The 22368-nt window shown below is 51.6% G+C and overlaps 1 long non-coding RNA gene across 2 annotated transcripts in view; it reads right to left on the bottom strand.

Annotated features, from left to right (window-relative positions):
• Positions 1-2064: 2064 nt before the first annotated feature.
• LOC105507127 overlaps positions 2065-22368 on the bottom strand; it is a 43041-nt gene continuing 22737 nt past the window's right edge. For both annotated transcript variants that reach the window (XR_001001046.1, XR_001001045.1), the window contains exon 3: positions 2065-3460. This is a non-coding gene — a long non-coding RNA (uncharacterized LOC105507127). The remainder of the gene's footprint in view (positions 3461-22368) is intronic.

Below are 22368 nucleotides of genomic sequence, written 5' to 3'. Positions count from 1 at the left end.
CCCTTCATCTCAGGCAGGTCAAGTGGGCACTGGTTATTCTGCGGTTGTCTTCCTCCCTCCCTTTCCCCGGGTGACTATGGAGACCCTGGCACGTTCAGGTCCAGAGCCAGGCCACTGCACAGCCCCACTGCCCCATCCCAACTGACGTCAGCTCCCAGCCCCTGACCCCTTGGAATTCCCCTCCAAAGCCTAGAACTGAGTCCCTGGCACCACCCTTCCAACTTGGCCTCGGGCCCTCCCCAGGTGGGATCTTGTAGATGCTTCTAATGAAGTTCTCTCTGACTCTGTTTGGGGCACCCACCACCCGAGGAAAGGAGCGGCGGCCGCCCTGGCCCAGGCTGCTGACAGCAGCAATCCATCTCCATCACAGTAATGGCGTCCCCATTAATCGGCCATAAACTAATAAAGCAAGCACTTTCCACCCCTCACCCCCCGGCAACTTCATTAAGTCTTTAGTACATTAATATGTCTTACTTAGTGTCAGCCAAGCCTCTTTCTCTGTTTGGGGTGGAGCATGCTGGGGTGGGCACCTCGCCCAGTGGGTAGGGGCACATGACCCCTCTCCTGGTCTGGGTAGGGGGCTGCTGACTCAGGGCAACCCACTCTCCCTCTCTCTCCTTCCCCTCCACCCACTGTCCCCTTGAGGACCTTGAAAGGCTGCAGAGAAGAGGAAGAGCGAGAGGAACAGGAAACTGTGGAGCAGGAGAGACGAGGAAACGGGAGAGGAAAAGGAAGGAGGAAGACCGGACGAGCTGGGGGGGGGGAAGAGGGGAAGCTGGGAGGAAGGGGGAGACAGAATGGGGGAGGAGCTGTGCACCTCCAAATTAAATTTGTGATTCAGGCATCAGATGGGCCGACAGCCAGAGATTAATTCAACTGATCGAGTTATAAAGAGCGGGAGGCCTGGGTAATCAATCTTGCAGCTGTCAGGCCGACAGGCAGGAGTATTAACCTGGCGAGACGGCACGTACCCAGGACTTTTTCATTTCATTCACCCCAACCACGTCCCTGACCACCTCTGGTCTGTCTCTCCAAGTAATAATAATTGCGGCTGTTAACGATGACAGAGATAGGACGAGGGGACGAGGGGACGGGCTCCTGCGGCAGGGTTTCCCCTCCTGGAGCTCCCACCCACTGCTCCGTCTGACCACTCCCAGAAGGTAGAGCAAGGACCAGCTCGTGGCACTCTGAGAGGTGGGGAAATTGAGGCAGGAATTCCAAAAAGACCTTCAGACAGGGCAGAAGTGGGGCTGGAAAGGTACTTTGGGATGAAGGACAGTGTCCTAGATCCCTCTCACCTCTCAGGAAAATAATTGTCCCTAAGTCAGCCAGCTTGGCCCCAACACATTCAGCTGTGCCCAGGGAAGCTGGGATCAGGAAGGTGAGATGGATTCCCTCCTCTGGGCTATTTTGCCTCAGCCACAGACCTGAGCTCTGTGTGGCTTGGGTGGGGGTCCCATCCTGGGCACAGGCTCCTGGGCTGGGGCTGCTCTTCTTCCTGGGCAGCCTTCTCTCCTCCTCTCTCTCCTCCCACCTGACAGCATCAGAACACACCTAGAGGGGTGGGGGTCCCCTGCAGAGACTTGTGGAGACACCACCCTTTGAGTAGAGAAGGTGTGGGGATGGGGGTGCCACCTTGAAGTTGACACCTCTCTCAGCTCTGGCTAATTTTCACATCCTTCAAATTCTGATATCTCTTTCTCCCTCCTTGCTCCAGGGAAAGGAAGGGAGAGGACAAGAGAGGGAGAGAGAGGTAAATAGGTAAGAAGATGTGCTGGGGCACCTTTAGGGTCTGCTGGGAGTGAGCCAGGGCTGCGTCAGTCCTCTGAAATTGTTATGCCAGGTGAGCTGCTGGTAGTGGGGGCCTTGGAGGGCTGATGTGAGGAACTGTGAGTTCTTTCTTCCTTGCTCAGTGAGAACCAGGCACAGGGTTCATGGAAGGGGCTATGGCCCCTGTGATGCCCTCACAGTGTTTCCTATTATCATTGTCATTATTACCAATCAGGGACCACCCCATCGCTACAGACAGCAACACTGTAACAGTGACTCGTGCCAGAGACTGGCTAAAGGTTTTCTATACATTACTACTTTAATGTTCGCAAAGAGCCCTATGAAGCAAGTTCTATTTCAGCCCCATTTTATAGATGAAAACCATGAGGTTCAAAGAGGTTGGGAGACTCGCTCAAGCTCTCACAGCCAGGAAACAGCAAAGCCAATACTGGGCGCCTAGCCAGAGCCTCAGTTCAGCATGGGCTAACTTTCCCCCAAGGCTCCCAAATCTCACTGTCCCCTCTGAACCCTGCCTCCACCAAGGTTCCTCGGTGTTCTCTGTAGGCAGATTCTGGATTTCTCCAACTGAGGTGACCTGGGCGCCAGATCCCTCTGGGTTTGAGAAGGGTGGGGAGGACGATGCTCCTGTTTGTTTAGAGGGTGGGGCGGGGGACCTGGTGTCAGAGAACACTTATCCAGGGCAAAGGGAAGAGTGGGGGCCCCACTCGGGGAGGCTCCCCAGTGCTCTGCCCTCAAGTAACCCCAGGGAGTAGGCTCTGCCACCTCCCCAGGCAGCATGGCCTCTTGGGAAAGGAGAGAGTGCTGACTTGCCCATGCCCCCCGCCTTCCCCAGGGATGGAGCAATTGGAGGGGTGCCATGCTGGGTGTGTGTTGGAGTGGGAGTGGATCCTGACTTAGAAAGGCCCAGAGGAAAAGTTCTCCCTGTCACCTCCTGACCCTAGCTGGGGCTAGGCTGGAGGGGGACTGGGGACATGGGCCTGTCTGAGGCGCCAGGAGCTGGAGGCTGGAGCTAGGCCAGCCCCTCTCCCAGGCTCCCTAGGACGCATTTCAAGTGGTTGCTTCCAGGATGACGCAGCCCTGGGGAGGGGGAGCAGGAACAAGGAGCCTGTTTCCAAGCAAAGGTTCAAGGGTCTCCTTTCCTGGGCTCCCTCCCTCTTGCTCAGGGCAGCCACTAATTCTGCCCTGTCAGTCATGGTGTTTCTTCCTTATCTGGGACCAAAGCCAGTGGAGGGGCCTAAGTCCCTGGAGGTTTGGTGTATGCTCCTCCTGTCCCATCTTGAGATGGTTCTTGTGCTTGAGTGGGGATAGATGGAGACCCCTAGCACAAGGAACCAGAATCCTCAAGTCTTAAAGTGGGGTTGCTGGGAGAGTTAACATGTCGTGGCTCTTCTGTTCTCCCGCCCCGTCCCGTTCCACGGAGCCTACTCATTCCTGCAAGATCCTGCATCAGGGACCTCTTGCAGCATTAGAGATGGGAATGTTCTCTGGTTTCTAGTACTCTCAACCCATCAAGGTGGATGTGGATTAAGATCCCGAGGGCTGTCTTGTCATGATGATCACGATTGTCCCTCGCGCCTTCTCTGTGCCTTAATTCTCCGTCTGTAAGTAATGGAGAGAATGCACTCTGTGATCTCTATCTCCTCTGCCTTAGGATGGGGCAAGAGGGTTGCTGAGGAAAAAGAGGAGAGATCTTTTCAGGTAAATCACATAGAACACCTGTTTCTAAATCTGTTCATCCTTCCATGCCTCAGTTTCTGTGTCTGTAAATTGGGAGAAATCACAGCTACTTCCCTGGGTTGTTGTGATGCCCAACTGAGATGGCAGAGGGGTCCTAGTTCTGTGTCTGGCACATTGTGGTGCTGAATAAATATTTGAAACAATCAGCCAGAGCGGGGAAGTGCCTGGGGTGTGGGCTTCAGGGGAGAGGCTCTCCTTCCTCACCCTCAGTCTTCTTACCCTCAGTCTTCTCGCCTCCCAGCTCTCTGATCCCTTACTGTGACAAGCCTAGGCAGAGGCCCTCAACATGAGCACCCCAGCTCTGAAGATTGCTTGGACAAGCCTGGAGAACGCTGGTGCACTGGATAGGGTTGCGTTCGAGGGATGTGTGTCTCCACATCCTTGATTTGAGACAGGGGCTATTTGGATATCAGCCAGGCTTTGTGTATATGTGAGTGTGTGTGTCTGCATGTGCGCATGCCTGCATGTGTGTGGATGTGTGTGTGGGTGAGTGGGCTCAATGGCTGGCACCAAAATACTTGCCGATTAATCTTTGTCTTCTGAGCACCCAGCCCTGGTCCCTGGGAAGCTCTGGGGCCTGAGCTGGTATCCAGTGGGCCTGAGGGGGCAGAAACAGGCCCAGGAAGATGGATTTCCCTGTCCTCTCAGCCCCCACCCGGCAGTGAAGCAGGGAAAGCTGCTTCATTTTGTTTAATGGGATACTGGGAGGGGGACAGTAGTCATGGGGCATTAACTGCTAATTGGGTCCATAATAAAGTTAATAAAGCTCTTATGGTCTTTGTCATTAAGTGTAATTAAGGGGGTGCTCCGTGGTGAGGAGGGGGGTGTTGGCAGGGAATGAGTACTGGGCTCTCACTGGCAGGAGTAGTGATGGAGAAGCTGGCAGCCATGCCAAGGCCAGGAGCTGCACTGACTTCTGGAGCCACCCAACCCTGGCTGGGCTCCCGAGCAGCTCCTCTGAGGATTGGAGGTGGTGAGGTGGGCAGGAAGGGAAAGGGTTTACTCTGTGCTGCTCATAGAAGTCCAGGGGGAAAATCATTAACTTCAGCCCCAGTGCCCACACACTTGAAGCGGCTCAGAACATGGAAGAAATGTCGTCTTCAAGGAGAGTTGGCATAGACAATCTCTGAGTTTTAGGGCATGGCTTGGCTTGTATGTGCTGAATGACTGGGGAAGTTGCATAACCTCTCTCAGCCTCGGTTTCCCCTTCTGTAACATGAGGACAAAAGCAGCATGGTTAGGAGGGTTCCACAGCTATGTAGTGGGAGGCAGCTAGGTGACTGCTGTCATGCTGTTATTCTTTTTATGAGCTCTTGTTTATTTTATTTTGTAATCATACAAGAATGCTTGATGAAGCCTTCTTGTATATACAGAAGTACAGAGTGACCCTCTCATCCCTCTGTCATCGATGTGGTTGTTATTTTTTCCAGAGTTTTGGGATATATTTATATAATATATGTGTACATGCAGAAACACATAGTTTTCTTTTTTTTTTTTTTGAGACAGGGTATCACTCCGTCACCTAGGGTGGAGTGCAGTGGCATGATTATGGCTTACAGTAGTCTCAAACTCCAGGGCTCAGGCAATCCTTCCACCTTAGCCTCCCGAGTAAATGGGAGCATGTACCATGAAACCCAGCTAACTTTTACATTTTTTGTAGAGATGGGGGTCTCCCTATGTTGCCCAGGATGGTGTCAAACTCCCCGGCTCAAGCAAGCCTTCTGCCTCGGGCTCCCAAAGTGCTGAGATTACAGGTATGAGCCACTGTGCTCAGCCCACATTGTTTTCTTGAATGGCTACATGATATTCCATCATATGGCTAAGTTTTAATCATGTTGCTTGTGTCCTAGATGGAAACCTAGACAGTTTCTAGTCTTTAGCTCTTACAGTGCTGCAAATATACCCTTGATATATTTATCTGAGCACAAGTGCAGGACATATATAGACAAATTCCTTGACGTGGTTTTGTTGGGTCAAATGACATGTTCATTGAACATTTTTGATAGATATTGCCAGACTGCACATGAAGATGATTGCACCGTCTATCCCCAGTGTCAAACTGGCAGAGGGGCTGCCTCCCAGGTGCTCAGGTCAGCCACCTCAGTTGTACTCAGACACACTCCTGGGCAGCTCTGGGGATGGGGGAGTCCCAAGGAGAGCACGCAGGACAGGGAGTGCAGCTTCCCCTGGGAGGGGTGGGACAGGAGGGACAGGACCCAGCCCTCCCCTCTAAGCCTGAGAAAGCCACCAGGTAAACTCGATTGTCAGAAGAGAGGGAGGGTTTCAGTCAGGGTCAGGGGTTAATGCAATGGAGCTACTGGGACATGCTGTGCAAACAAAACAAGTTGGGGGAGGGGAGGGGCCGGCCCTCTGGCCACAGGGAGGGGTCAGTCAGCCTGCACTTGGCTTTTCCCTGGGTAGCTGCCATTGTGGGCACAGGTTCTGGGTTGCTGAGGACCTTGTGACCAGGCTGCTGGGTTCTAAGGCCAAGGGCGCAGCATTCTCCTTCTGAAGGCCACCCCAGCTCAGAGCTGGCATGGCAGGCCTGCTGAGCTGCCCTGCCCACCTCCAGGGCCCCTCCACAGGTAATCCCCCTGGAGCCCTGTCTGGGAGGCTTTGGGCGGTATTAGAGGTGAGCCGGGTGGCGGGCCCTGGAGCCAGGCCCAGCTTTTAGAGCATTCCTGGGCATTAGGCTCCCTGTCCCAGCCCAGCCTTGCCTTCACCCCACGGAGCCCCAGGGGCTTCTCTGCCTCAGCTGCTTCTGGCCTAATTACAGGTGTCCATGTCAGGGTCAGCAGTGGAGTTAATTCGGGGCTTGTCTTGGGGTGGCCGAGGCTCATTAATGGAGTCCCAAAGAGTCTAGGGATGAGCCAGGCAAACAGGGGATTAGGGGCTAAGGAAGACTGCTGTGGGGGAAGGCTGGCTAGACAGGGCTATGAGCTGGGCCCCAGGGACGGGGTCCGCTTCAGGCCTGTGTGTTCACCCACACACCCACACAGGCACTCACGAGACCCAGCAGTGCCCAGACACGCAGACACACAGCCACGGGCCAGACACTCGCCAGAGACACATATGGACTCTCATACACAGGCTCACACACAGAGACACCCATCACTGGACTTAGAACTGCTCCCTGAGAAGTCTTGGGGTGTGCAAGGGGAGTAGGGGAGATGAACCAGAGACTTCCCTCTTCAGCCAGAAACTCTGGTCTCCCCCTGCCAGTCCCCTCCTGTGCCCTCTCCTACCCTGGCCAGGGCAATGAGCTTCCCTTCTACCTTTCCTTCAGCATCTCCTCCCACCGTGAACTGGAATTCCAAAGCACTGCTCTGTGGGTAGAATGACAGAGCCAGCTCCCAGTCAGGATGCAGGGAGGCGGGGGTGGTTCCTCCACACCCCTCAGTCCAGCCTGGCCTAGAGGGTCCCTGAGCCCAGCTGTCAGCCCGCCCCCCCCACACCAACCCTGTGCCTCATGACAGCTCTGGGGTTCTGTGGGGAGGCAGAGCCATACTGCACAGAGGTCACCAAAGAGAAGGAGGAGAAGAAAGAGAAGAAAGGAGCTGACAGGAGCCAGGGTTGGAGGGGCTGGGCAGGGGGAAATCGCTTAACCCCAAAGCCGCCACTACTCTTTGGAGCCCCTGCACTGATGGGGGCCAGCTGGAGCTGGCTGAGGACAAGGGGCCCAAGTGTGGGAATCCAGGGATAAGGCCTCCCCAGGCTTCCTGGGTCAGCTGGGAGGAGAGACCCTGGAGCCTTCTTCCCAGCCCGCCCTCCTGCCGCCATCCCTCCCTAGAGTGTGGAGACAGGCTCCGGCTCCCTGGCTCTGTTACCAATGGGGGAATTTTTCCAGCACTGACCTTACCCCCACCCCACCCCAGGCTGGCTGGCTGATGTTCCTGCACTCCTAGCAGCGTGGCCATGGCAGCACAGGGCAGGCAGGGGATTCAGAAATCCAACCCTTGACTCTGGAACAGTCAGGTTTTCCCAAGGATGCCTCCTTCCACCTGTGCCCACCTCCCAAAGCAACTCCTTGACTAGTATTTAGAAGTGACCCCAGAGACAAAGTGACTCCCATTACAGAAACAGCCGCTGCTCCATCCCACTAACTTCACCTGCTCATCAGTAAAGGTGCCCACGGGCCAGACTGCCACCTGTCATCACTTCACTCTTGGTCCTAGGCATCAAGCCTTCCCTTCCTGGGCCCCCAGTGTCCCCCATGCCATCCCAAGACCCCCCACACACTCCAGGCCCATAATTGAATATAAAGGCCCAGAAGCTAGTGAAACAGCGGCATTAATCACCAGCAACCTGGCAGCCTCCTGCCATAGATCTTTTCTACACATAGAATAGCTCGTGTTAATCACTGCCGCTGATTTATCGTCTTCTCCGCCTTGTACATAAATTATTCACTATGGCTAGGCTGCGAAGGAATCCTGTAATGAGGGCTTCCATCCTCCCATCTCCAAGGTGGATCCTCAGACTTCTAGGTCCACTTAGCTGTGTTCACTGGTGGGTCAAAGCATGGAGCCACAGGCATGGGATTGAGGGGATGGTAGGGAGTGGGGACTCCCATGCAAGAATATCTGTCCCCCCAGGAGCACATATAGGAGCTCTTCAGCTTCAGGAAACAGGGCTGCAGACTCGCCTCTCCAGCTCTGGACAGGAGAGACAGGGCAGAATGAGGCAGGGGGAGGCTGCTGGGTGGCTCTAGGGCTTCCCAAGGCTCTGGGAGAGTAAAGCCTTCCAGCCTTTACCTGGAAGTTCCTGCTCACCACCTGAGAGACTCTCCTGCCAATCAAGGCCAACTCTTGGGAGTTCCCCATCACCGGAAGCAGGATGTGGGCATGTCCACGGGGCAGAAGACCTGCCTCTCCTAGCTCCCTGTCCTACCCTGGGGTCTGTGCTGCTCTCTGGCCACACCTCCGAGATGGCCTCAGCCTCAGGAAAAGGTGGTGGCAGTAGTTATGGCAATAGCCACCAGATGGCAGCCCTGATACCCAGGACAGTAGCTCAGGGAGGCGGGAGGCTGCATTTGGGTAAGGAAATACCTTGGGAATTCGCCAGGGGAGGGTGATGGGGAGTGGGTGGAGGGAGAGGGGGTCTTGCTGACAGGGAGAGCTCTTAGCCTCAGGGGGACCAAAGTGTAGGACTCGTTTCACACATCGAACCATGCATGGTGACATCCTCAAATGCGACGGTCTCAGGAGAGGAAATTGGGGTCCAGGTGTACGTGGGCAAGTGGGACCCCAGAGGGTGTGGGTGCAACCAAAATGGACTTCCCTGGCCCTGGCCCAACTCCCCCTGCAGGCTGCCTTTCAGGCTGTCCTTCCCAGGCTCCGATCCATTGCATCCCGACCCCTCTCTCTTGGCTGGGGCACTCTCAGAGGCAGCCAAGACAGGAGCTACTGTGTACTGTGGTCAGCTGGGGGCCAGCAAGCCCAGCCCTCAGGATCTGGCTCACTGCACACATGCAGCACTGTGAGTTGCTTAGACCCAGTCCATCAAGAACACCCGTCCCCGCACAGACCCACTCTCTCCTCTCACTCCTGTATGTAGAGTGGAGAGCTACTCAGAGACACAAATGGGTCCTAAGATTCAGGAGACTTGTGGTTGCAACACTGGGCTTGCCAGAGGGCCCCTCCAGCCCAACATCTCCAAGCCCCTCACCACCCCCACACCTACTACCCACACAACTTACATCACCTACTGAGGCAGGGCAGAGCCTGCCCTAGGATGGTGCAGAGGATGCAGAGTACTGCCTTGTCACCCAGCCAGTGAGCTGCTTCCAGCAAAGATGTGGGGCTCCAGTCCTTTAAATACCTTGAGCCTAGAGGGCAAAGCTAGCAGAACAAGGCTCTGAAGGCCTCCTTTTGCCCCAGCTGCCTAGATGGGAGTCCTAGGAAAACATCTGGAACTCCGTGTCTCCTTGGCAGTTCTTGCCTTTTACAGTCCTTACTGTAAATCCCTGCCGTAAGCTCTCTGGAGATATCCTGGACCCCAGCAGGTCCTCTGGGTTCTGATGGGAACTCCCAAACCCAGGCAGGGCCCTATCTCCTGAAGGCAAGGTCAAGACATTCCCACCAGTGAAGACCAGTGCTTCCCCAAGTGCAAGTCTTATGCCCACTTCAGACCTACTGAGCTGGAAACTGTGGGGAAGGGGTCCAGATAACTGAATTGTTACCAAGCTTCCTAAAGCCTGAGAACCTCTGTACAAGACACTTCCTTAGAGCCAGGCTCATGCCCCTCATTAGACCTGAAGCTTCCTGAGGGCAGCCCCAGACCAGGATGGGTGAGTGGTGGGGTTTTTCTAGTTGGCCTCTGAGTATTGACTTCCCTGCCATCACCGCCCTGGAAGTGGGCACACTGTTGGCCTCCTCACTGTCCTGCCTGGTCCCCTTCCCTTCCCGCCAGCCCTCTGGCCCTTCCCAGCCAGCTTGCCTGGCTTCCTGGACCTGCTGTCTTCATGTCTGTCTTCACATCTGTTCCAAGGCTGCCCCAGCCCCACTTGTTTATCCTTCAGGGGGTCCAAGTGGGTGTTTCAACTTCAATTATGCTCTGACCACAGCCACCACAGATACCAAAACAAACGTCCTGGGCGTCAGAGGTGGTGGAGGCTCAGACAGGCTGGTGCCAGGGGGCCTGATAAAGGGGGGTCTGCTTGGGCTTGGAGGTGATGAGAGCTGCTCCTAGTGATAGGGCCCTGGGGAGCAGGGGCTCGTGGATAACTGGCCTCCTCAGGTAGGCCCAGGCCGCAGAGGGGACAGTGTCTTGGTCTCAGTACCTCTCCCTCCATCTCCCAGCTTCCCTGCAGTCTCATCTAACAGAAGCCTTTTTTTTCTTTTAAAGTCGGGGTGTGCCTTGTAAAAGCCTTGCTTCTCCCCAGCTGCTGGCTAAGTCTGGCCTCACCTCCAGAGGACAAAGATCTTGACTCCTCAACCCAGGCAGGCCTATTGAGATCTTTTTAAAGTCCCTCTCAGACCTTGTGGTTAGTGTCTCAGGACGGTAGTAGAAGTCGGGGATCCTGGACCCAGTTCTGTTGGATTGTCCCTGTGACTTGGAGTGTGATCTTTGTACATGTTGTGCTTTGGTCTCCCCTCTCTAGGTCAATTAGCAGAAAACGTTTCCCAGTCTGATTGCCCACAAGGGACAAAAATTCAAACCTTCCAGGCTCCCTGGAGTCCCTGGAGAACACAGGGTGTCTTAGGGAGCAATGGGAAGCAGGACACGGTGCCTGCTAATGAGTGGGCCCTGATTTCTGTCTGGAGCTTCAGAGGATGGAATGCCAGGCATCCATGACTAGAGAGGGGCCCCAGCTCCCACTGGCCTCTGTGGCAGGAACCAGGAGACACAGCAGAGGCCATGCTCAGCAGCCCCTCCAGCTGCACTTCTTACTGGGAAGGAGCCCTCTCATTCGCTGTGCCCTCTCTGAATTCTCACCCAGTACCTGCTTTTGCCCCCACCCTTGCCTTCTGCTTTTCCCAAATGGCCACCTCAGCTCATCTGCCCATTGGCTGATCTCTGCAATGATCACATCTGGGAACATCTTTAATAATAATGATAACAGGGCCAGGCATGATGGCTCACACCTACAACCCCAGCACTTTGGGAGGCCGAAGCGGGTGGATCACTTGAGTCCAGGAGTTCGAGACCAGCCTGGCCAACATGGTGAAACCCCATCTGTACTAAAAATACAAAAATTAGCCAGGTGTGGTGGCAGGCACCTGTAATCCCAGCTACTCGGGAGGCTGAAGCAGGAGAATCGCTTGAACCTGAGAGACGGAGGTTGCAGTGAGCTGAGATGGTGCCACTGCATTCCAGCCTGGGTGACAGAGCAAGACTCCATCTCAAAAAATAAAATAAAATAAAAATAATGACAATAGGGCCAGGGGCGGTAACTCATGCCTGTAATCCCAGCACTTCATGAGGCTGAGGGGGGAGGATCACTTGAGCCCAGGTGGTTGAAGCTGCAGTGAGCTATGATCGTGCCATGGCACTCCAGCCTGGACATCAGAATGAGACCTTGTCTCTAATTTTATATATATATATACAAAGTTATCATTATATATATAAAACCATTATATATCATTACATATATTATCATTATATTATATATAATATTATCTTTATATATCATTATATATTATATATATTAATAGTAATTAATAGCAAGGAAAACAAAAAACAGCTCCCATTTATTGAACACTTTCCATGTGATGTGCCGGATAATTTTGCAATTTGATCTTTCTCTCTGTCCTACAAGGCAGACAGATATAATAGCCCCACTTTATAGATGAGGGAGCTGAGAGGTTAAGTAAATTTTCCAAAGCTGCACCACTAGCAAGCGGCAGAACTGGATTCAAACCCAATTAGTTCTGCCTTCTGAGTCCAAGGTTTTTGCTCCAGGCTTTGGATGTGCTGTAGAGAGGAGAGTTTACTTGGTGTTGGCTCCATCAGCCCCTTGAAAGCTCAGGGTCATGGCTTCTGTAGGGTGCTCTCTGTCTTTAGTTCTGATACTCAGGGTTGAAGAGACCTTTAGGCCGCTCCCCAAGAGTCCTGCTGGAGAACCAGGGAAGCCGTCTCAGTCCCAAATGAACCTGGACATCTGTCAGCTTCCTGTCCACACAGCTGAGGGCAAACTTTCTTAGAGCTCAGCTCTGGCTCTGCTGCAGGCTGTGAGTTGCTGGGGCTCTGGTTCTCTGAGCTCTCGAGGAGGGTCTGGATGAGGGTGGGGTTTCTATTCTGATCTCTGTTCTGGTTCCTCTTACTCATTCAACCCTGGCTGCTGCCCAAACACAGGCAGCCTTTGCCCTGGGGCTGGAGCCACAATGTGGCAGGTGGAGGGATGGGAGGTGGACTGTTGGAACCAGACATCTGCTTCCCATCCCCACCATGCACATGCACACACACAGTGAGGAAGGGGCAGGGCATGTGAGCTCTGGAAGGAGGGAGGGCCACCAGGGGCTCATTAGGGTGAGTATGGACACATTTGTGTCTTTGTGAGTGTGCATGCTGGAGACTGGGAGTGTGCTCGTCTGTGGTTGTGTGTGGGTGTGTGCCCGTGAGGTGGGGGCTGGGCTGGGTGTAAGACTGTGAACATGAGTCTTTGAAAGAATGAGTATGACAGAGCAATGCACCAGTGTGACCATATGGGGTGTGACTGCTTACAAGTGTAGGATTGTGCGAGGGCACAAACACTGGTGGGAAAGGCAGTTGCTGTCTCTCAGAGGAAAATCCCAGAACTCCAGCGGCCAACGTCTGCTCTGCTATTGACCAGCTCTGTGGCTTTGAGCACATGACTTCTTTGAGTCTACATGTCTCTACCTGCAAATGGGGAGGAAACTGCCTCACAGGGTAATCATGAGGACCAGGTGCAGGTGTGGGTGGAGCACTTTGTCATCTGTCAAATGTAAGTCCCTGGGAAGGTCAATAAGCAATCTCCATCCTCTGCCTCTCTTCCCCAGTGGCACCCGCACAACATGCTCAGGCCCCAGCCAAGTGCCAAGCTGGGGTGGGTGGTGTCCTAGAGCTGCAGGCTACACGGCCAGAGGTCCAGGCTCAGGAGGACTGGTTAGGGATGGGGAGAGTGAGCAGGTGTGGTGCCACACCTGTCTACTCCAGCTTCACATGTTTGACCCAAGGCTGCCCCGCCCCACCGGCACCAGCCCATCGGCACTCATTATTCTCCTCTGGATCTGAAGAGATTCTCCTCCATCTCACCCCAGCCCAGCATGCTGTGGCTTCTGCTGCCTCCTCCCTCTGGGGAAGTGAAGGCCCCCCCGGGTAGGAGGCTCTCATGCCAGGTTCCCCTTCTGACCTTCTGAAGGCTGTTCCCCACTAAGATCCCAGGGTCTTCAGTCATGTTTCACTTCCATTCCCAGCCTCCCCTGAGCTTCTCTAATGATTCTGGGACACCTAGTCCATTTGGAAATCATCTACTTAGCACAGTGGTTCTCAACCATGGCTGCACATCAGACAGGAATCACCTGGGAAAGATTTGAAAGATCCTGATGCTGAGGCTGCCCCCAGACCAGAATCTCTGGGTTGGTACTCAGGCATTAATATAGGTTTAGGCAGGGCATGGTGGGTCATGCCTGTAATCCCAACACTTTGGGAGGACAAGGCAGGAGGACTCATTGAGGCCAGGAGTTCGAGACCAGCCTGGGCAACATGGCGAGACTGCCTCTCTACCTAAAAAAGGAAAAAAAGAAAAAAAGAAAAAAAAAGAAATAGTTGGGTGTGGTGGTGCACACCAGCAGTCCTAGCTACCTGAAAGGTTGAGGCAGGAGATTACTTGAGCCCAAGAGTTCGAGGTTACAGTGAGCTATAATCATGCCACTGCACTCCGGACAGTCTCTAAAAAAGAAAATAAAATAACAAAATAAAATAAATATAGGTTTAAAGCTCTCCCAGGTGATTCTAATGTGCAGCCAAGCTTAAGAACCACTACTAATGTTTCCCAAGCATCCTTGCTGAGAAGAATCATTTGGGACGCTTGTTAAATACACAGCTTCCCAGGCTCCCTCCCCTGAAAATTCTCATTTGATGAGTCTAAAATGGGGCCCTGTAATTTGCATTTTTAATAAATACCACAAATGATTCTAATTATTAGGGAATTTTGAATCTACTAGCCTAGAGCTGTGTTTTTCAAACTTTAATGCACATCCAAATTGCCAGGGGATCTTGTTAAAATGCAGATTTCGGTTCAATAGTTCTAGGGTGAGAGCCCGAGGAGCTATAGAAGTTCTGGCCAATCAGAGCATAAATTAAGAGATAGTGAATGATGTGATGAGACCAGAGAAGAAAGCAGGGACCTTATAAACTGTGACAAGGAGCTCATGATCCCATGGCAATGAGGAGCCACCAGAGGGTTTTAAACAGAGGGAAATCTTGTTCAGATACATATTTTAGAAAGATATATTCTTGTGGCTGTGTTGGAGATGATAGATCATGCATCAGAGGATCAGACATCAGCCAGGAGGCTGTTGCCACATTTCAGGTGAAAGGTGGTAGCCTGGGCTAATGAGGTGGGAGCCGGAGGAGAGAAGTTAGTAGTCTTGTGGAAGACTCAGTGATCAGTTGGGTGGAGGCTGAGGGGGAGGATGAGGGAGGCTCCAGAGTGACCCCTAAGCTGGCTACTGACTTGGCAACTGGTGAAGAGGGATACCCATCTTGGTTGGCTCTGAAGCTTCCTTCCACATCTACTGACTCTGTGATCTGATCATTGTTTGGCTTAGTTTCTTGTGGGACCAGGGTGGGAGAGAGGCTACAGGAAGCTGCCTGGAATGTGTTATGGAACTGGTGCCTTGGAGAGCCCCTCTCCTTGACTTTGAGTGACTCTGGAGGCTCCCTGTCAGCAGTTGCCAAGGCTAAGAGGCTGCTTAGGGGATTCGGTCTTCTGAATACCTTGGCTCTCCATTTATTTCCTCTCTGGCTCCCTTCCAGAGAAGGAAGCCCAGATGAAGAGAAATCTGCATCCAAATGGCACCCTTGCTCTTGGATCCCATCTGGTGACTCTCCTTGTAAACCCTAAGTGCCCCCAAAGACCTCCCCCAGGCCATTTCTCCTGACATCTCTGTTTGGCACACTAGCCCCATCCTGCCCTTGACCACAGCCCCCTCCCCACATTGAGCTCTGTCTACCCACTCCCAGGACACTTGGCCTATTCTCCTGTTTGGGGACCTCATTTCTCCCTTTTGGGAGCTAAATATTGGTTCAGCATCTCCTAACCCAGTAACTGCTTTGCAGTTCCCAGGCTGCTCTGTCACATCTCTCTCTGATATAGCTCTTTCTATGGTGCAAGTATGCAGTAAGACAGATTCAAGTCACACTCACTAGGCTGGGAGGGCCATTCTGTAATCAATTGCCATCATCTTCAGCATCTGGTGAGAGCTAATTGTATGTTGGGCAGCAAACTAAGGACTTTATATGTATAATCTTAGTGTATGTATGTTCACCACATCTCCAAGAGATAGATTCTCCTATTATTCTCTCTTTTTTTTTTTTTTTTTTTGGACAGAGTCTCACTCTGTTGCCCAGGCTGGAGTGCAGTGGCGCGATCTCAGCTCACCCTCAACCTCTGCCTCCCGGGCTCAAGCCGTTCTCCTGCTCAGCCTCCTGAGAAGCTGGGATTACAGGCATGCACCACTACCGCCTGGCTAATTTTTGCATTTTTAGTAGAGATAGGGTTTCGCTATGTTGGCCAGGATGATCTCAAACTCCTGACCTCAAATGATCCACCTGCCTCAACCTCCCAAAGTGCTGAGATTATAGGCATGAGCCACCATGCCTGGCCAGGTTCTCCTATTCTTATTTTACAGATGAAGAAATAGGCAAAGATGTTAAATAACTTGCCCAAGGTCACTCAGCTAGGAATTGGGACTGGAGCCTGGTGCATCTTCACCACTGAACCGCACTGCCTCTCATAGTCCTCATCACCAACCAAGGCTCAGTTAAGTCCTCTGCCTAGGATCAGCCTCACTGGATTCTTCCCAGAGCAAATGTCAGGCCAGGGCTAAGGCTCATACCCAGAAAGCTGAGCAGATGGTAACTCCAGGGGGATTTTGCCACAGTGGAGTTAGGTATCGGAGGTCAAAAGGACTGCAGTTGAGTCTTGCTCTGCCTCTTGTTATCTGAGTGAACGTGGCCAAGTCTGACCTCTCTGAACTTCAGTTTCCTCATCTGTGACATGGGGATGGCAGCAGAAGCTACCTCTCAGAGGTTATGAAGAACAAATGAGGAAATGTGCAAGGCAGGATTGTATCAACTGCAAAGAGCTGCCTGATGTAAGTGACTATTAGTGCCAGCAGTCACTCAATATTTATCATGAATTACTAGGACCGAATCCAGGTGCTGTGAGTACAGCCAGGAGCCAGCCCCTGGACCTGGACTTGTCCCTAAGATGACAAATTGCAAGTCAAACAAGAATACAGTCACCTTGCCACTCTCCGCCTTCCATGGGCCTTTTGTGATCTTTCTGAAGCTATGACCTGGGCCCTGGCCATCTTTCCTTACCTGTGTAAACTGAAGGTCTCTAGCCCTCTAACAGTCTAGACAGCCCCCAATTTTAACATTCCAGGGGTGGAATGGAAGGCAGGTCCTTGTGACATTTGCTAAAGCAGAATTGTTGCTGAAATGGGGCCTCTTTCTTCATGCAATGAATAAAAATCTTAGTGCCTCGTGTTTGTGTATGGCAAGTCTCACTGCTGAAACTTCTGTTAATTCATTTATTCAAATGAACCACATTTATTTAAATTTATTTTAAATTTCAAAAGTAAACTAAAAATGCATTCTTGTTGTAAGAAATACAGATGAAATACTCCTCCTAATTCCAGAATCATCTGCAGAGGTCACTGCTACAGTCAATTCACTGTGTGTCCTTCTAGATCATTTCCTATGAATTTACTTACATGTATATATTATACAAAAAGAAACATATGATTTTTTTGTTGGGTTTTTACATTTATACCTGAGTATTTTTGTTTTTCTGCAATTTGCTTTTCCAGTGAGTGGTGGCTTACACTTGTCATACCAGCACTTTGGGAGGCCGAGGCAGATGGATCACGATGTCCAGAGTTTGAGACCAGCCTGGCCAACACAGTGAAATGCTGTCTCTACTAAAAATACAAAAATTAGCTGGGCATGGTGGCGGGCACCTGTAATCCTAGCTACTCGAAGGCTGAGGCAGGAGAATCACTTGAACCTGGGAGGTGGAGGTTGCAGTGAGCCGAGATCATGCCACTTTAGTCTAGCCTGGGCAACAGAGCTAGACTCCATCTCAAAAAACAAAAAATCTCTCTATATATGTCTACCTCATTATTTTTAATTGCTTCATATGAAGTATTCAATAGATGGGGTGCCACTGTTTATTCACCCATTCCCACCAGTGGATTTTTAGGTTGCTTCTGATTTTTCATTGTTCTGAATATTGCTTAGTGAACTCTCTGGTATGTGGTTTTGTGGGAAGACATGGCTATTTTGTTAGGATAATGGATATCTAGAAATAGAGTTGGTCAAATGAAGATGGGTATTGTTAATTTTAATAGAAACTGCCAAAATACCTATCAAGAAGACTGAACCAATTCAGGGCACTTCCAAGACAGGATGAGAAGACCAACTTACGTACACTCTCTCCCATGCTGGGTACTGTCAATAGGTTGAATTTTTGCTAATCTAATGGATGAAGCTAAAACAAATCTTATGCTTCTTTTAATTTGTAGTTCTCAAATTATGATTGCATTTCTCTTATGTTGAGCATATTTTCCTAAGTTCATTGAATATTTTGTATTTTTAGTTCTGTAAATCGCCTGTTCATTTACTTTGCCCATTTTATTTTTATTTTTATCCTTGGAGACAAAGTCTCGCTCTGTCACGCATGCTAGAATGCAGTGGGTGATCTAGGCTCACTGCAACCTCCGCCTCCCAAATTCAAGAGCTTCTCCTGCCTTAGCCTCCCAAGTAGCTTGGGTTAAAGGTATCCGCCACCATGCCTGGCTAATTTTTGTATTTTTAGTAGAGACAGGGTTTTGCCATGTTGGCCAGGCTGGTCTTGACCTCCTGACCTCAGGTGATCCACCTGCCTCAGACTCCCAAAGTGCTGGATTACAGGGGTGAGCCACCATGCCCTGTTGCCTATTTAAAAAACTGGGGTTTCAAAAATATTTTTCTTATTAATGTGTTGGAAATTCTTAATTCTAGTTATTAATATGTGTTGTATTTTGGCTGAGTGCCGTGACTCATGCTTGTAATCCTAGCACTTTGGAAGGCTGAGGCAGGAGGATTGCTTGAGGCCAGGAGTTTGAGACCAGCCTGGGCAATGTGCAAGACTCCCATCTTTACAAAATATAAAATAAAAAATTTAGCCAGGCACGTTGGAATGTGTGCCTGTAGTCCCAGCTACTCTGGGGACTGAGGTGGGAGGATCGCTTGAGCCCAGGAGTTCAAGGCTGCAGTTGAGCTATAATCTTGCCACTGACCTCCAACCTGGGTGACAGACCAAACACACACACACACACATACACAATTTTATTTTAATTTACTTTTTTTTTCTTTAGAGATGGTGTCTCCTCCTCTTGCCCAAGGCAGAGTACAGTGGCATGATCATGGTTCACTGCAGCCTTGACCCCTTGGCTCAAGCAATCCTCCCACATCACCCTCCCGAGTAGCTAGGACTACAGGCATGCCTTACTTGTTGTATTTTAGCCGTTTGTCTTTCAATGTCCTTTACCATCTTCTATTATACAGCAGTTTCAAATTTAGATGTAAATAGTTTGTCAATATTTTCCTTTATGGCTTTTGTAGTTACTGTCTTATTTTAAATCGCCATCTTTAGCCTGAAATTATTTAATTTTAACTTACATTTTATCTTAACATTTTTAGAGTCAACTCTTAATTTCCTCTGGAATCTACGTTGTGAATAGTGTGAGATAGAAATAACCCTTTCGTGAAGTTTGGAGGGCCTCCCTGTCACCGTGGGTATCTGGACTAAGAGTCTGATTTACTAATATCAAAGCACACCATTAGTGTTTTCATAATTTAGAAGCAAGAGGATGCAAAGCAACAGTGGGCATCGGGTGAGGTGAAGGAAGGGTGTGGCAGAGTGGGAGTGATGGGAGAGGACCCCTCGCAGGACTTGGCTGACTGGAGATATGAAAATGTCTCCCTGCAAAGAGAATGGCAGGTGGCCCCCAGGGATCCTGGGGGGCCATCTCCACGTGCCCCTGGTGTACAAAACATCTTCCCAGTACACCCTGTGTCACATCATATAAATGATCTGTTTCCTTAGCAAGCAACCTCCTCCCAACTACAATGTCAGCTGGAGGGCCAGGTGCGGTGGCTCATGCCTGTAATCCTAGTACTTTGGGAGGCTGAGGCGGGCAGATCACCTGAGGCCAGGAGTTCGAGACCAGCCTGACCAATATGTTGAAACTCTGTCTCTACTAAAAATACAAAAAAATTAGACGGGCGTGGTGGCCTGCGCCTGTAGTCCCAGCTATTCGAGAGGCTGAGGCAGGAGAATCACTTGAACCCAGGAAGTGGAAGTTGCAGTGAGCCGAGATCATGCCATTGCACTCCAGCCTAGGCAACAAGAGCGAAACTCCATCTCAAAAATAAATAAAATAAAATAAAATAAAATAAAATAAAATGTCAGCTGGGGGACAGGGACTGCGTCCTCCTCATTTTTGTCTCCCTTGCACCAACACAGAGCCAGCACCCCTGGTTGAATGTGTATACATCTTCCTGTGCCGGGCACATGCCCACACTTCTGTGTGCTCAGGCTGGTGTGTGTGGGGTGTCTCTGGGTGAGCATGGGCATGACAAGTGTTGGGAGTGCACACTGAAACAGCCCACGTGCTTGTGTCTCAGTGTGGCCGTGTGCATGAAGCTAGCACACCTGAGCCTGTGGGCATGGGAATACATATGTGTCTGCCTTTCTTCTCTCTTCAGTTTTCTGCCCTCTACTTCCTTGGGTCGGAAAAAGCAGGAACTTTTTCTCTTGGCAGGAGGAATATTTAGTAACAGGGACAAAGTGAGGACACTGCAATCCTTGTAGTTTCTCCTGGGAAAGCCTCTTTCTTTCTGAGGCCTCTGCTCGCCTTCTTTGCTCTCTTCTCCCCTCCTTTTTCTACTGCACATCTCTTTGCTTCCCCGCTTCGGGAGGAAGCTCATCTGAGCTCAGCCTTTGCTGACAAGGCCATTTGGGCCTATTAGTTGCCTCCTAATGAGTGACTGCCTTCTCGGCCCCTCCCCCCACCACAACTGGGAGGGAGGGATCAATTAGCTGCTGCCATAAACACACACACACAAACACACACACACACACCCTTACACGTGTATTTATGCTTCCACGTATATATGTACACGTCACATACTATATATGATCATAAATACACTCATAGCAAATACAAATACATCTGCTCTTCTTGACCAGTAATATCTCCTAGGGTTCCCCACTCTGCTCCTTGCTCTGTTCACCAAGAAGAACCATGGCCAACCCCACACTCCCCAGTCCAAACCCAGATTCCCATGATTCCAAATGAAGTTCAACTCTCATGTTTTACAGGCGGCCAAATTGAAGCTCAGAGTAGGCAGGTGACTTGTCCAAAATCCTTCAGTCAGTTAGAAGCCAAGCAACAAGCCACAACCCTATGCCATCTGATGCCCAGAGCAGTGCTACTGCAGCCAAGAGAGAAACAGGGTGTCCCACGCAGGCCCATCCTGATCGTAACAGAGCTGTGGGACTTTGAAGGTAGCACGTCTAGGTTAAGGTGTGCAGACATGATCCTGAAGGTGATGGGGACTGCAGAGGCTCTGCCATGTATCAAGGAGGGAGAGGGTGGGCTTTCAAGGAGGACTGCCTTGTCCCCTGGGTTGGCCTGGCCTGGAAATTGTGGAGAGAGGGGTCCAGTCTCAGTCCCATCCCCCCTCTGGCTTCTGCAAGTCTCACCATGGCTGTCTCTCCCTCCACTGAGTACTGACCTCAGGAATCCCTGATTCCTGGCAAGCTCACTCTTGGCCAGAGTACCCTGTTCCAAAGAGTGTTCTCTGGGGGAAGATAGGTTCCATCCTGGCCCTGGCCCTGGCCTGTTCTCCAGATTCCACACTAGGATGGGAGGTGTGAGGACTGGGTCTAGGCCTGAGGCACACAAGACCCAGCAAGTCCTGCATGACCAGCCTAGGCCACCTGGGTCAAAATGCCATGGCACCACTGTGGCCAGCCGCTTGGAGACACTCATAACAAATACACATACATCCTCAGCAGCTGGGGTTATAGCTGAGTCTTAGCAATTTATGTCTCCTAAGGTCCCAGCCCTGCCAGGGACCCAGGCCCTGAATGAAAGAGCTGAGGATGGGTCTGAGGGGCCCTTGGGCCCTTGGGGAAACTTACCCAGGAGGGGTCACGGCAGGGGCAGGGGCTTCCAGAACCTCCTTTCACCCCAGAAGCTGGAAATGATACTCTCCTTGCCCCCACTCAGTCTCTCTCCCAGAGGCCGGTGTTGCGGGAGGGCTGCAGTTCTTGTCTACAGGCCCCTTTTCTCCCTGGGAGCACCAGACCCCACCTCCTCTCCTCATCCTGAGTCCCTGGCTGGGAGGTACTGTGGAGACCGAGGCCTGTCACCTGCCACTCTCCTTAGCCCTCGAGGCCTCAGTGAAGTCTGCCGGGGGCTCAAGGGGGAATCCTGGGAGCCCATCGCTTGACTGATCTGGGTCTCAGTCAAGTCCCCAGGCCTGCTCCCTGGCCTCCCCCTCAGCAGGGCTCAGCTCAGCAAGTACTCCCCTAGATTAAGTTTCCAAAGGGAATGTCCTTTTCCAGCACAGCCCTCACCCTACCCTGAAAGGCTCAGAGCAGCAAAGTCTTGGCTCTCGGGGTGTTGAGCCATCAGGTGCCAGCAGGGTATGGAGGAGGCAATGGGCCCTGGGGCAAGGGCACGAGGGCACACAGGCTCCAGGTCAGGGAGACTTGGGCTGAAATCCTAACTTCCACTTAGTACCTGAGTGACCTTGGAGAGCTATGCCACTTTTTTCCTAGAGAGCTTGTTAAAATGCAGTACCGGGCTGGCGTGGTGGCTCACGCCTGTATTCCCAGAACTTTGGGAGGCCAAGGCAGGAGGATCACCTGAGGTCATGAGTTCAAGACCAGCCTGGCCAACATGATGAAACCCCATCTCTACTAAAAGTACAAAAATTAGCCAGGTGTGGTGGCACATGCCTGTAATCCCAGCTACTCAGGAGGCTGAGGCAGGAGAATCACTTGAACCCTGGAGGCGGAGGTTGCAGTGAGCTGAGATCACACCACTGTACTCCAGCCTGTGGATGGAGCGAGACTCCGTCTCAAATAAAAAAAAA

Source organism: Colobus angolensis, unplaced genomic scaffold, assembly GCF_000951035.1.
Source record: "Colobus angolensis palliatus isolate OR3802 unplaced genomic scaffold, Cang.pa_1.0 Scaffold144, whole genome shotgun sequence".
In the NCBI taxonomy this organism is placed as follows: domain Eukaryota; kingdom Metazoa; phylum Chordata; class Mammalia; order Primates; family Cercopithecidae; genus Colobus; species Colobus angolensis.
Note: the sequence above shows the minus strand (reverse complement) of the source record. Positions and strands in the feature narration are given on the sequence as shown.